The sequence below is a fragment of the Pipistrellus kuhlii genome, unplaced genomic scaffold (genome assembly GCF_014108245.1).
Source record: "Pipistrellus kuhlii isolate mPipKuh1 unplaced genomic scaffold, mPipKuh1.p scaffold_m20_p_32, whole genome shotgun sequence".
Lineage (NCBI taxonomy): Eukaryota > Metazoa > Chordata > Mammalia > Chiroptera > Vespertilionidae > Pipistrellus > Pipistrellus kuhlii.
In genome coordinates this window covers 264,819-280,364 of record NW_023425532.1, presented here as the reverse complement: position 1 = coordinate 280,364, position 15,546 = coordinate 264,819, and the positions used below count along the sequence as shown (strand labels likewise).

The 15,546-nt window shown below is 40.0% G+C and overlaps 1 protein-coding gene across 3 annotated transcripts in view; it reads right to left on the bottom strand.

Annotated features, from left to right (window-relative positions):
* The window catches only part of SHROOM4 (shroom family member 4), a 189,297-nt gene that overhangs the window by 126,941 nt on the left and 46,810 nt on the right, over positions 1 to 15,546 (bottom strand). The window contains exon 2 of one of the 3 annotated variants that reach the window (XM_045570362.1): positions 6,872 to 7,028. The exons of the other annotated variants lie outside the window; for them this stretch is intronic. The gene's annotated coding sequence lies outside the window, so the exon portion shown is untranslated. The remainder of the gene's footprint in view (positions 1 to 6,871; positions 7,029 to 15,546) is intronic. 3 annotated transcript variants of the gene reach the window in all.

Here is a 15,546-nt window from a genome sequence, read left to right as displayed (position 1 = left end):
CGGCACTGCCTCCCAGTTAGAAACATTGACTTCTGGCTACCAACGGAGCTGCTAGTTCAGTCAGGCCCTAACTGTTAGGGAAACTGGGAAACTGCACAGCACAGTTAAAAACAATATACAGTATGCACCCCTATGTTCATAACAGCATTATTTACAATAGCTAAGATCTGGAAATAGCCCAAGTGTCCATCAGTAGATGAATGGATAAAAAAAACTGTGGTACATTTTACACAGTGGAATACTGTGCAGCTGTAAAAAAGAAAGACCTCGCCCTAGCTGGTTTGGCTCAGTGGATGGACAGTTGGCCTGTGGACTGAAGGGTCTCTAGTTCGATTCTGGTCAAGGGCACATGCCCAGATTTCAGGCTCGATCCCCATTAGGGGACTTGCAGGAGGCAGCCAATCAATGATTCTCTCTCATCATTGATGTTTCTCTCTCTCCCTTTGTGACAACATGGAGGGACCTGGAGAGTATTGTGCTCCACATGTGTCAAACACAAGGCCCGCGGGCCAAATCCGTCCCGCCAGGCCTTGCAATGTGGCCCGCACCGCGCTGTCATCACTGCACTCCGCTGCGTTTCCATCACAATGACAGTTTATGACTGTTCAGTAAACCATTCGGCACGTGATTTAGGCTGGATTTTAGATTTTGGCCCCTTCTCTGATTGAGTTCGACACCCCTATCAGCTAAGCAAAATAAGCCAGTCAGAGAAAGACAAATATCACATGATCTCACTTATATGTTGAATCTAATGAAGATAGTAAAATAATTAACCAAATAGGTCCAGAGGCATGGAGGCATGGACCAGAATGACAGATCTCAGAGGAGAAGGGAGTAAAAGGGATGGAAAGAGATTAGCTAAAGAATATATATATATAGCCCATGGACACAGAAAACAGTGAGGGGGAGGTCTGGGGAAGGCTGGAGCTGGATGGTGGAGTGTAAAGGGGTGGGGGTGGAGGACATCTGTAATACTGTCAATACTAAAAATGCAGGCATACTTCATTTTACTGCATTTCACTTTATTGTACTTCTCAGATATTGCCTTTCTTACAAATTGAAGGCAAGACCCTCCACCAGCAAAAGGTCCTTGAGAAGCAAAGATCTCTACATAAGAGAGTGGTGACAAGCAAGGCTTTGTCACTGGAACTCAGCATTTAACCTTGATGTTTGATTCAGGGATTAGATTGTACAGACTTTGCATGCCTACTACCCTGTCCTCATAGCATTACCAGCAGGGCTTACACAGTTCAGGGAACTCATAAAGTCAATGAAAACAGCACTTTTAGAAAAACTGAAAAATTGCTTTATATTTAAAGAACATCTTGTTGTTTTAAAAATGCACATAAAGTATAGTTTTAGTTTAAGGTACATTAAGATAGCAACATAGGATAGGGCAGTGGTTGGCAAACCGCAGCTCGCAAGCCACATGCAGCTCATTGGCACCTTGAGTGTGGCTCTTCCACAAAATACCAAGGCCTGGGCGAGTCTATTTGAAGAAGTGGCATTAGAAGAAGTTAAAGGTTTAAAAATTTGTCTCTCAAAAGAAATTTCAATCGTTTTAGTGTTGATATTTGGCTCTGTTGACTAATGAGTTTGCCAACCACTGGGATTTTTAATGATAGGATATCTGAGACTCTATAGTTAAATAATATTTTTCTGAAAAAGTTGATATACACGTCCCCACCAGTTATTAGGGGGCCTGATCTTCTGTAAGTCCTAGAGGATGTGCTATAGGAGATCATGAAGCAACTTCAGAAGCTACTGTTCTGCCAGTGAGGGTCGGTGTTCAATGACAATTTGAGACGCTGTTATTCATGGAGAGATACTTAGATTTAAGGCTATATATGTGGATTAGAAGCTCTAAGGAGCATGTGTGGGTTAACCACAACATATGGAGGGGAGGGAGGAAAGAATTTATCACCCTATTGTTTACTCATTGTTTTCTACAGACTCTCACTCCTTTGTTTGCTTCTACAGTATAAAGTAAGAAAGATGTTTGGGGACTTCGCTGTGCATGTATCTATGTTATATGGTTATTTTTGTAACTTTTATTGCTTTATAAGCTCCAGACATTGCCTCTATCCCTTTCTTATGTGGCCTGGGTAAGCTAGTAAATCCTGTGTACTTCCAGTGTGTGGAACCTCTACTTTTCCACACACTTACCAAATAGTATTGAAGTTATCTCTTCATAGGTCTGTTTCCTCTGCTCCATTGAAAACTCGCTCAGGGCAGAGACTGGGTTTTTCATATCTGTGTCCCTAGCATCTATGGGTGGCTTAGTAGATGCTTATTAAACTGTTTTGGGGAAATTTGAACATTGTAATCTAAAACTGCCTTATATACAGTATGTGTTCCGCGTACATCTTTACAAGGCCTCAAAGTATATGGCATTTTATATGGTTTACCAAATGCTTTCACATTGCCACATGATCCCCACCACAAACCTGTTCAGAAGCAAGTCAGATATTATGATTGCCATTTGAAATGTAAGGAAACTGGCTCAGAGTAGTTAATTGACTCATACAAGGCCACATTGCTAATATGAACTCACTGGGTACTCTGAGTCTACCCTGTTGCTCTCCAGTGCCCATGTTTTTCTACTTTCTATAAAGAGGAAACTGAGAATGTTTTACACCAACATGGTTTACTGGATTTAGGATTTACTAGATTCTTCTCTCTCCTGTTGGATAAGAGCAAGGTAAAAAACAAAAAACAAAAAACAAACAAACAAACAAACAAACAAAAAAAACCACATGCTAATAGTCATTAAGAGCAGCAGAATCAACCAATCTTGAAGCCAGCCCTTTCCCTGGATTTCCTGTTATGTGAGATAACTTCGACTTAGAATAGGAGTTTCAGTTACTTGCAGCCTAAGTCAAACCTGGTACTATATGATACCTGCTTCCTGAGAAACACTAAGTTCTTTGAAAATAGGGCTTAGCCATTCTCTCACTCTGGCCTTCTCTACAGTAATCACAGCTTGGCTGGCTACAGTGAGTGAGGGGAAGGTGAATCTCAGAGAGAGTCTGTCAGAGAGGTTACTGAAACAAAAATTCGCCTGTTGCTCAAGGAAGAACCAGTTATGAAACCATGTTAATGAAGCAGAAGCTGACAACCAATTCAAGAGGGATGCAATGTATTCTCCACCCCAACCCCACAAGAGAATGTTTCTCCTGGCAGTTTGAGGAGAAGGGGCACGAACATTTACATCACTTCCAATAGACAGTCCTCAGGCCCTCTTAGAGAGACTGAAAACCAGCACCTCCCTAAAAGGCAGCAGTCTACAATTACTCACATTAGAGCAATAGTTTCACCACCAAACCCCAAAGGGCTTTATAGTACTACTAGAGGCCCAGTGCATGAATTTGTGCACGGGTGGGGTCCCTCTGGGTGGTCTGCAGGGATCAGGCCAAAACCCACAGTCCAACGCTGCCTACAGCTCCTACCTGCTGCTCCTGCTCATCCCAGCCCCACTGTGCCTGCAGCATCCAATCAGACCGGATTGGAAGAGGTTGACGCTGCCAAAGCAGCACTTGACAGACATGAGCCCTGTGCTGGTACCCTCCCAAGGAGAGTGGCCTGTGGGATCAGGCTGAAACCAGCTCTCCAGCATTGGCCCTGGATTGTGAGAGGGTGCAGGCCAGGCTGAGGAACCTCACTGGTGCAAGATCAGGCTGAGGTGGGAATGTGGGAGGGCTCCAGGGTGTGTCTGGCTCATCTCACTCAGTCCTAATTGGCCAGACCTCAGCAGCAAGCTAATCTACCAGTCAGAGCATCTGCCCCTGGTGGTCAGTGCAAGTCATAGCAACCAGTTGAGCAGCCTTTGTATATCATTAGCATATTACTCTTTGATTGGTTGTTCAGTTGTTCTGTCTATTTGCATATTACCCTTTTATTTTATAGAATGGGTAAGGAAATCTTCCAGAGATATGACTTTATGTCTCAGCTCTATTAAGAATTTATTGTGATTGAGACACACTCTTAAAATACTTCCACTTCCATAGTAATAGAATGGAAATGATATTTCCTCTTTCCTTTCCCTTCAAGGACACTTGAAATGTGAATAATTAATTAATGAGGTATTATTGAGACCAGGAAAGTGCTTTGCACCAGCTTCAGGTCTAGATTCTGGAGTAGATTATAGGATTACAAATAGAACAGCCCATCTACCAGCATGCCCTACGTTAAGAAACAAACATGTATTGCATGTTCACTACATGCTGGATTATGAGCTGGGCTTTGGGACTACATTAATGAGTAAAACACTGTCTCTGCCCTCAAGTTTCTAGTATAGTAAGAGACAGGTGTACAAATTCAGGCATGAAACATGAAGGTTTCAGTGTTGTTGAAATCTGTGGGGAGAACTTGTGAGAGATGAGGCCATAAAGATGAGCTGGGATTAGATGAATTGTGAATGTGAAGATAATCCTCAAAATATTTAAAAACCAGAACACAAGAGCACTGACCAAGCAGAATGGATGCAGGTCAATAAATGAAACAGTATTCTTCAGGTTCTCTGCTGTGCTGGGCACTATCATTTTAGTTGCTGGGTTCCGAGGAGTGAGAAACAGTGCAGCAAGAGGGGTCTTGAGGCAATGCAGAGGAGCAGCTCTGAATATCAAAGTATTCCACAATTTGAAAAAGGTGTAGCTATATTAGTGCCCCACTTCAATGTCATGTGAATGATCATGTATGCTACCTTGTGGGCATACAAGAGCCCAGGAATTCTATGTGGTTTGGAAAGAGCAATTCAGCAGCAGTACAGAGGATGGAATGGATTGGGGCAGCATGAAATCAGGGAGATAAATGGAAAGGCTTTGCAATATACCAAAGATGGTAGATAACGGGGCTTAGTGCAGGGGCAACAGAGCATGCATTTCTATAAGCAGGCCTAAAAATATTTGCACAAATCCCCATATCAATATATCACTTTTGTTTTCCAGTATTTTTATTGTCAGGATTCTAATATCCTAGTCCAATACAAGCTTACACACACACACACACACACACACACACACACACACACACACACGAGCCCACGTTTATATTTGTGTGACAGATCCTGTTTAACTATGAACACTTAGCTAGTGGCTAGCAGGCTATAATTATGGCAGGCAAGAGGCCTGCCAAGAAAAAATCATTCAAATACTGAGGTCATCCTATTCCCAGCTGCAGGAGAGTGGCTACAGTATAAACACCTGCCTTCATAATACCAACTTATATTATGGATAGTCCCCTCTACTCTTCCAAGTACAACTATGTCATTTGTTCTCTTAACAATGGTCCTAGGATGTGGGTAAGACTAATAGTATTTAGTTGCAATGTATAGATAGGGAAACTGATGTTCTTAGACAAAGGACTTGTCCAACATCACTCACAATTAATCAGTGGTAATACTAGGACTAAGATGCATTTCGCCTCTTGGTCTCATATTACTCTCAACTTTTCATATGGCTTCTTTCAGACATGGATAAGTCTAGATCATTCTTGTTCCTACCTCCTGCATAATAATATCCATTCAATACATTCTAATGGACATCTCTGAGAGGATACTGCAAGTGACTGGGCATCTTCAATCCTGTCCTCCAACGCAGTGCTGCTCAGGTCTCACCATCCCACCCAGGAAATGTGCCCTGGGACCCCAGTTCAGTAACCTTATCCTTTAATATTACCCTTTAATATTTAGTCTATTTTACTGCCTTAGTGCTTTCATTATACTTTCATATTGTGTTCTGATTACTCCATCTATGACTTCTGGTTCCCTGGCTTCTTTTCTTCTGCCAGCCTAGCACAAGGCTTGGCACACAAGGGAACACTTAGTAAAGTGTTGTTAATGGATGGCTTGATCCAATAAAGCCTTACTCTGGTATCAGAATGCCTGAAATCACCAGTTCACAACAAAGCACTCTGTATGAGAGAGAGAGAGAGAGAGAGAGAGAGAGAGAGAGAGAGAGAGAGAGAGAGAGAGAGAGAGAGAGAGTGTTTGCAGCCATGCACCACTCATCCAATGACCCTGAGGGTAACTAAATCAATGCTGTCAAACTGCAGCATCAGCACATAGTTATTTTACATTCCAGTAGGAATTGAAGCAAGGAAACTTTCCCCCCTAATTTTTAAAAAATAAATATTGCTCTAGTTCCAAGTGGTATATTTTTGACATCTTGTGTACATTTCTGAAATAGAGTCCAGATGAGAAACCAGCTCGTGTGTATGTCCATCCCAATCTGAGAACAGTAGATCTTTATTCATGGACAGTTTCATTTCTGAAATCCCAATTGCAGAAAAAAAGACTAGGGAGCAAGCAGGTTATAGGAAAGAACAAAGTCTACATGGAAATGATTGTTAAAAAATCTCTTTCAGGCTTGGGAAGTAAGACTAGGGCATGAGGAAAAGAATGAAATGTTAAATTTTCATCCCTCCTCTCTCACACAGATTTCTAAGGGATGTGAATGGGAAGGCAGATGATGGCTGCTGCTAAGAAGGCAAGATACTTGCACAACACCCCTTAGATGTGAGGATGGCCAAAGGCAGATGAACATTTATGAAGAGGATTGGGTAAAGCAGTCCCAGAGAACACCACTCACTAATTACCTGGTGAGAAAAGCCTCCTCATAGTCCCAACTGAGGGTGAAGGGATCATTTACAACATGCAACATTGCCCAAGTATCTAATGTAGTGGGTACTGTGCTTAGAATTTATCAACATCAACTACTTTTCCCTATTGGGATTTATATTCCATTTTACAGATGAGAAAACTGAAGGAGAGAGAGAGAGAGAGAGAGAGAGAGAGAGAGAGGGAGAGAGAGAGAGAGAGAGAGAGAGAGAGAGAGAGAGAGAGAGAGAGAGAGAGAGAGAGAAAGTTATTGACCTATTATGGTTGACTCCATAATCTGGGTTCTTTCCTTTTCACCTCTCTGCTTTCCCGAGGTATATTCAGTGAGCTCTGGAAACAAGAAGAGAGCTGAAAACCCCTCTCCAGTAAGCCTAAGGTTTCACTTGGTCTTAAATGATGAGTGGAATACACCCTGATGGAGAAAAAGAGAAAAATGGTATTCATTCCTGGCTGAAGGAGTAACAGATGCAAAGGGACTAATACAGGAAAGGAAAAGGCATGTTCAGAAAAATTGTAAATAGTTTTGTGGGGTTACCAGGGGTGTGGACACGTGAGGCTTTAGCAGTTGAGGTCAGTTTACATATCATGTAAGGAATGTGGGCTTTCTCCTGAAGGAAATGAGAAAGACTGGAAGAGAGGGGAGTAGAGGTCAAACCTCTGTTTTAGAAAGAGCACTGTGGCAGCCATGTGGCCAAACAGTACAGAAAAGGCACTGACTGGCTGCAGAGACTGAGTTGGGAAAGTATGATGGTAGATAGTCAAGATGAGGATCAGGGTGGTGAAGCAGCTTGGAAAATGCTGCCTCCAGAACAGTCACTGAAAGTCAGTCTCAGTCTAACGTCAAAGCTGGGATTGCAGGCTTTGCTACATCTACCCCCACAGCCCTTAAACGCTATGTGTGTTGCTTTGGCTTCAGAACTAGTAACAATCTTGCTTTGTCCTTTGGGGCCTCCCTATTTGTCTCCATCTTCTAAGCTGGCGGCTTTGTAGTTCCCCTGGGCCTAGCCTAGCCCAGCTGGCTAGGGAGGGTGCAGAGAAATCAGGTAGGCTCCAACCAGAAAGAGTCCTGATTAGCACATGTTTCACATTCCGCACATTGCATGGCAATTCAAAATCAAATCCTATGGGATTGTTTGCTTAAAGATCTGGGATTGGTTTGAGGCTTCTTCTTCTTCTTCTTTTTCTTTTTCTTCTTTTTATATATTTTTTTTATTAAGTATGTTTCTGGACTGCAGCTTTTTCCTCTGTCCTTGAGTTAAGTAATAGCAGAGGGGGAGAGAAAATGAAAGTTTTCTCAATGTGGAAAAGATGTTTCTGGAAAAGTCCGAGGAGGGAGGGAAATCCAGTGTAGGGGCCCACAGCAATGTTCAGGGAAGGCCAAAGAATGCGACTGTTGGTGGGTGGGGATGTGGGGTGTCTGTGAGGGCAAGTGTAGAGAAGTCAGGCAAAAGTCTACCTAAGGGAAGTGGCCTCTAACACACAGCCCAGCTCTAGCCCTTGGCTCCTCTGCAGTCAGCACTCAGATTGATTTTGTTATGCCTATTCAGCCCAACCTTGCCCACTAGCAACCACTAATTTTTTTTATTATATCTACTAGAAACCCAGTGCATGACATTTATGCACTGGGGGTGAGAACGTCCCTCAACCTGACCTGTACCCTTTAGCAATTCAGGAGCCCTCAGACATCCTTAGAACTGCCATGGAGGTGGGAGAGGATCCCACAACCACCACTGCATTCACTAGCCATCAGCCTGGCTTGTGGCTGAGTTGTGGTCCCCCTGTGGGAGCACACTGACCACCAGGAAGCAGCAGCTCCTGCTTTGAGCGTCTTCCCCCTCGTGGTCAGTGCACATCATAGTGACTGGTTGTTTGGTCAATTTGCATATTACCCTTTTATTATATAGGATAATTTTGCCTTTCTAAGAATGTCATAGAGTTGGAATCATACACTATGTATCCTTTTCAGATTGGCTACTTTCACTTATTAACACATTAAGTGCCCAGTCAGTCACCAGTGACTGACACTATACTTTCTGTCCAGAAGACAAAACAGGCTGTGCGCTTAATGTGGTAATATGCATTAAGGTTTTCTCCATGCCTTTTTATGGATTATTCCTTTCTCTTCAGCTATAAAAAATATTCCATCCACAGTTTATTTATCAATTTACCTACTGAAGGGTATTTTGGTTGCTTCCAAGTTTTGGCAATTATGAAAAAAACTACTATAAACAAACATGAGTTTTCAACCCCTTTAGGTAAATACCAAGTAGTGTAACTGCTGAATCATTTGGTCAAGAATGTGTTTAGGCCAAAACTGTTTTGGCTCAGTGGATAGAGCGTCGGCCTGTGGACTGAAAGGTCCCAGGTTCGATTCCGGTCAAGGGCATGTACCTGGGTTGCGGGCACATCCCCGGTAGGGGGTGTGCAGGAGGCAGCTGATTGATGATTCTCTCTCATCAATGTTTCTAACTCTCTATCCCTCTCCTTTCCTCTCTGAATATTTAAAAAAAAGAAAGAAAGAAAGAAAGAAAGAAAGAAAGAAAGAAAGAAAGAAAGAAAGAAAGAAAGAAAGAATTTAGTTTTGTAAGGAACTGCCAAATTTTCTTGCCTAGTTGCTATACCATTTTTAATTCCTACCAGCAATGAATGAAAGTTACTGTAGCTCCACAAACGTGTCAGCATTTGATGTTGTCAGTGTTCTAGATTTTGGCCATTCTAATATGTAAGTGGGGTCATGGTATTGTGTTAATTTGCACTTCCCTAATGACATATGATATGGGATATATTTTCATATACTTACCCTCTGCATATCTTCTTTGATTGCGAATCTGTTAAGACCCTTGGCCCAATTTGTTAAAACTCTTATTCATAAAGATATATGTACCACTGTGTTCACTGCCACATTATCTATGATAGCTAAGACTTGAAAAAAACCTAAGTGTTCTTCAGTGGATGATTGAATAAAAATATGGTACAATGGAGTACTACTCAGGCATAAAAATTATGAAATATTGCCATTTGCAACAACATGGATGGATCTTGAGAGCATCATACTAAGTGAAATAAGTCAGATGGAAAAGTACAAGAACCATATGATTCTACTCATGTGGGATATAAAACAGAAAGCCACAAGTGAACAAACAAACTAATAAACACAGGCAATAGTATGATGATTACCAGAGGGAAAGAAGTCTGGGGGAAGGGGAGGTAGTAAAGGATAAAAGAGGTCAAATATATGGTATCAGAGGGAGACTAGATTTGGGTGATGAGCACACAATTCAACATAAAGATGATGTATTAAAGAATTGTACACTTGAAACATATAATGTTATTAATCAATGTTACCCCAATAAACTTAATTTATAAAAGAAACAAACTGGAAAAAAAAGATCTTTGGCCCACTTTTTAATTGAGTTGTTTTTCTTATTGTTGAGTTTTAAGAGTTGTTTGTATATTTAGGATAAAGTCCTTCATCAGATGTATCTTTGCAAATATTTTCACCCAGTCTAGTGGATTGTCTCTAATTCCCTTGACAATGTATTTTACAGAGAAGTTTTTAATTTTAATGATCTCCACCTTATCAATTATTTCTTTCATGGATCATGCCTGGTGTTATATCTAAAAAATCATTGCATTACCTAAAGTAACCTAGATTTTTCTCCTATGTGTCTTCCAGTAGTTTTATAGTTTTACATTTAGGTTTATGCTGTATTTTGAGTTAATTTTTGTGAAGGGTTTAAGATCTGTATATTGATTCATTTGTTGCATATAAATGTTCAGTTGTTCCAACACCATTTGTTGCAAGGACTATGTTTGCTCCATTGTATTATCTTTGTTCCTTTGTCAAAATATCATTTGATTATATTTATGTGGGTCTATTTCTGGGCTCCTCACCCTGTTCCATTGGTCTATTTGTCTATTCTTTTATCCATACCACATTGTCTTGAATATTGTAGCTTTATAGTAAGTTTTAAAGTCAGGTAATGTCAGTCCTCCAACTTTGTTCTTCATCTTGAATATTGTGTCTTTATTCTACAACTTTTGCTTTTCCATATAAACTTTAGAATTTGCTTATCAATAACCAGCAGGGATTTTGATAGGGATTGCATTGGATATACAGATTAAGTTGGGAAAACTGACGTCTTTACAATATTGAGTCTTTCTATCCATGAAACATGGAACACCTAACCATTTATTTAGTTCTTTGATTTCATTCATTGAACTTTTTGTAGTTTTCCTCAGATAGTCCGTGAACATATTTTGTTTGATTTATCAATATACTGAAGTATTTAATTTTGGGGAATACTAATGTAAATGGCATTGTATTTTATTTCATAAGGCTCTTTTTTTTCAAAATAGATATTTTAAATAATGTATTATAATAACTCTGGATTCTGTTCACACTGCGTCACCACTAGTTCAGTATAGTTAGTGTTTAGCCTATTATCAAATAGAGGGTTTTCTTAAGCACCCAGACTCAATTAGACATCTATCCTTCGCCAATGTATCTTTGTATAGCTTGTGGAATGCCTTCACAATTCAGGAACTTTTTTATTCTACCCCACATTCAAATAGAGTTTAGAAGTTCTATAACATTTCTGGTTGCCCCTACACAGGATTATCCTTGTATATGGATACAGCCTTCCAGGAAACAAGAGAGGTTGCTCTTAGTAGGGCCATTTTTGATGGTTTATTTGCCTAGATCTCTCTGTTAAATATCTGGCTGATCTGCTCTTTTTTTGTTTTCTACTAATATATAATTGCTCTCCTCCTTTCCACTACTATGATCTCTATGGTTTTCAATAACACCTTTAAGCATGCGTTCATTTCATGCTCTGTTCTGAAGACAGTCAGCCTCTATAGTCTGTGCTTCTATGCTGGGTGGGGAGAGGGTGATATGGCAGCCTGTGTCTTCTGGAGTGACACCTATGCCCTAGAGCTCTTGAGATCCTTGTCTGACAAGTACAACACCTGGGCTCAGGCACTGGATCTTTGAGCGAAGAAATGGGGGACCCTGGGTTCTTCAACTGCCACTCAATTTGCTGTACCTATCTAGGATATTGACTCCGTCTTAGGAGTGAGAGATGGGCAGGGCAGTCTACTTGGCCATCCCCACCCAGAATAAATTTTCCATAACACAGAACTAGAGGGCAGAATAAAAATCACTTACAGCCTGCCAATGCCAAAGTAAAACAACAGCCCTACAACCAGGATCTGGTGAAGAAGAGAACCCCTGTTTTTTGTTTTGTTTTGTTTTTATTCTTATTTATTTATTTATTTATTTATTTATTTTGCTGTGCCCACCTAGAATAAATCTTCTGAAATATAAACTTGAAGGAGAGGTAGGAGCAAGTCTTAGCTCAAATGCCTCAGATGCCAATCGTTCTTGCCAAGACTCCATAAACTTTCTTAAATAAAAGCTTTCCAATTTTTTGCATGCCTTTAAACTAATTTTCAGACACTAAAAGAAATGTTGGTGATTTTAACCATTAGAATAATTATTTCACTGGGTCTGCTGAACATAGCCATTCCAGAAGTTGCTGTCACAATTACTTATCTTAATTCAACACATAATTAAGTGAACATCTACTAGGTTGCAGGTATACTGGGTTCATTTTAAATAACAGCTTCATTAAGGTGCATCTGACATACATTAGCCCCAAAAGTTTCTTTGCTCTTTATACTACCATCTGCCCTTCCCTGCCCTCTTCTCAGACAACCATTGATTATCTTTCTGTCACTATTGATTAGTTTTTGTGTCTCTTTTTAATGTACAAAGTAGGTTGGTGGTAAAGCTTATCCTTACTAAGAAACCCACCTCAGCCAGATTGCTCTTTTGTTGTGAGCAGAATATTTTAGGGATTTCCTTTTTTCCTCTAGTTCAAGATTCCTCAATAGAAAACAATGATTCTAGTAACCAAATTCCACTGAAAAGGGGGCCTTGGTAACTAGCTTACCAGACACATGTACATAATGTTTATAGATATCCAAAAAAGGCAGCAACATTTCACTTTTGTTTCGGTTGGTAAATCTAAGTCCTTGCATTTAAAGAACTGTGCACCAGAGCATAAGTAGTACCTTACTCTCCTGAGTTCTTCTCACAATCTTTGCTCGCATGCCATCAAGGGCTATTAAGCAACCTATTGTATTCCTATGTTCTTTAAACTGCTAGTGGAATCTGAAGGAACCAGGGTGACACAGTTCCTATATGAACACAGGAATTGAATCTCCAAATCATGTACATAATATTGTTCCTTTCACTCTCCAATAGGAAAATGATACTGTAGCTTTAAGTGGCTTGGTTGCTATTAACTGAAATTGTTCCTAAGAACAATGATTTATTGCTTGCCGAGCACTATACTAAGTGGTACAGAGTTGTTAACCTCATAATTCTCACAATAAGCCCACAAGGTTGGTAAATTGTTCATAATTTAACACAAGACAAAGCTCAGGTAAGGTGAGGTCAAAGGACTTGACCTAAATTATACAGCTAGTAGATAGCAGAAGTGGAACTCAAACTCATATCTGATACCAAGGCTATCATCTTCACTCTACTATACTGAGAATTCCAACAATATGGCCTTTCATTGATGTGTCACTTAGTGCCACTTGGTTCCCTGTATTTTTATTTCTTCTATGAAAACATACCTCATTGCCTGGTTGTTGTGGTTCAATGGTTGAGCATTGACCTATGAACCAGGAGATCACAGTTCGAATCCTGCTCATGGCACATGCCCAGGTTGCTAGCTTGATTCCCAGTGTGGGGCGTGCAGGAGGCAGCCTATCAATGATTCTCTCTCATCATTGATGTTCTTATCTTTCACTCCCTCTACCCTACTTTCTGAAATAAGTAAAACATATATTTTTTGAAAATCCTACATCATTTTTTTCAGAGGAATTAAAAGAACTAATTCATATATATGTTCCTCCTTAGAAAGAACACAGGAATCTTAATAGCCAGAAAATCTGTGAATGAATTCAGATTCAGGCTGTGATCTTGACTGTTTAAATGAACAGCATAAACTTTTTTATTATATTAAAAGCATCCATGATTACTGTCTTGGGATTTTGTAATACTTGAAAAAAATAATTTCTCACCAATAGCTATCCATGCAATACAGAGTTCTAATTTAGTTGTGCTGTGTCAGAAATAGGCAATGCTACTGGCTGCAATATTTTTACGAGATCTACTTTACATAGTTGCCAGTGTGTGTTATATATGTTTCATGCAAGATTCCCCTTCTCTAAAGTGCTAAAAAGAAATAAACTGAATAGAACTACTTGGCTCAAATTAGAATTCAAGTTCAAAGCAGTTACTGATTCTCTTCAGTAGAGGGCAGTAGTGGGCAGGGCAAAGCTGGCAGGAAGAAAGACATTAACTTCTATTGTGCACCCATTAAGTGTTCAGGCACAGGGCTTAATGTTTTACAGATAGTATCTTATGAGTCATGACAATCACCCAAAGAGGTGAATAAATTAAGCTAAGATCTGGTGCCCATCATTTCAATTCCACCATGCTGTTTTTTGAGAAGTATTCCAAAGTCCCATAACTGAGTGCTTATACTTGAGGAACTAAAAGAGCAGCTCACCCAGGACATAAAAGGTCCTACATATGATGGAAACTTACAAATCTGGACTGGATGGAACAATGGGAAGCATTTAACAAGGATAACATGTAACAGGTTACAAACTTTGGAACCAGTGACAAGATGGAAATTATCTACAAGAAGTGGTTTAGATGACTGCAAACCTGACATAAGAAACAGTTGAGTAGGCTTTGGTTCAGAGGCAGGTTTTAGTTCCTTAAAAGAAATAACCTTCTAATAGGTAGAGAAACCTCTAGGAGAGAGCACAACTCAAAACTGGCATGAGTTGCTCTGTAGATTAGGTTATAAAGATGACCCCCCCTCCTCCAAGGAATCCTTGATACTCAGATTTTGAGCTGATCAAGATTCCCAGAATGACTCTTTACCCTTTTCAACTGAAGGAATTAACGTTTCTTGAGAAGGAACTGGTTGGTTAACAGCACTTAGGAGCCAAAGCATTCAGACCCTTAGAACAACTCTACTTGTTCTACAACAGAACTAAGAAATTAATTATAAGAGAAATTCTGAGATTGCCTCACAAGAGGGAGCCAGTGGTATTCCATTGGAATCTGGGCATTGAACCAATTCACTTGAAGGCTACAAATGTACCTTTTGCTCAAAGAAACAAACAAAAAAAAGATAAAAAAGTTTAATCATTTCGTTAAACAAGAGGTCCCTGAAATACACATACACAGGGTATAATATCAAATAAAGCTTAATGATGGTAAACCCAGAAATATGCAACCCCAGCCAGATCTGAATAAATAACTCAATTACTCAGTCAGCATTTACTTGGTTCAGCCTGCTGAATGCCAGTCTCTGTTCTGTTTAATGGAGGTAACAGAGATAAGAAGGCACAATCCCCATCTTAGAAATGGTCACAATTTAAAAGAATGATATCCTCATAGATAATATACTCCCTAGTATGAGCAAATCTACACTACAGATCTATACAAAAGACTGTGGGACCACAGAAAGGGAATGAGAGTTGGAATGAGGGGAAGATATACAGAGAATATGTCATATGAGCTAAACCATGACGAATGGTTGAGAGTTCACCATGTAGAAGGAACATTCTAGCAAAGGGTAAAACATGCAAAGACAAGGAAGTGGGAAGGATCTTGGTACATTTAAAGAAAATAGTTCATCAGATACAGATTGTTTAAGGCATAGGATATATGAGGAAGTAGTGAATCAACTTCTTGGTATTCTTGCTATAAGTAGACTCTCTTTCAACAGGCATACCAATAACTGAACTGGCCTCCATTGCTGACTGAAGACTTGACTGTGCCCTTGCCATTAGAAATCTGGTTGTTACAAGACTTCCATCATCTATCTCTTGAG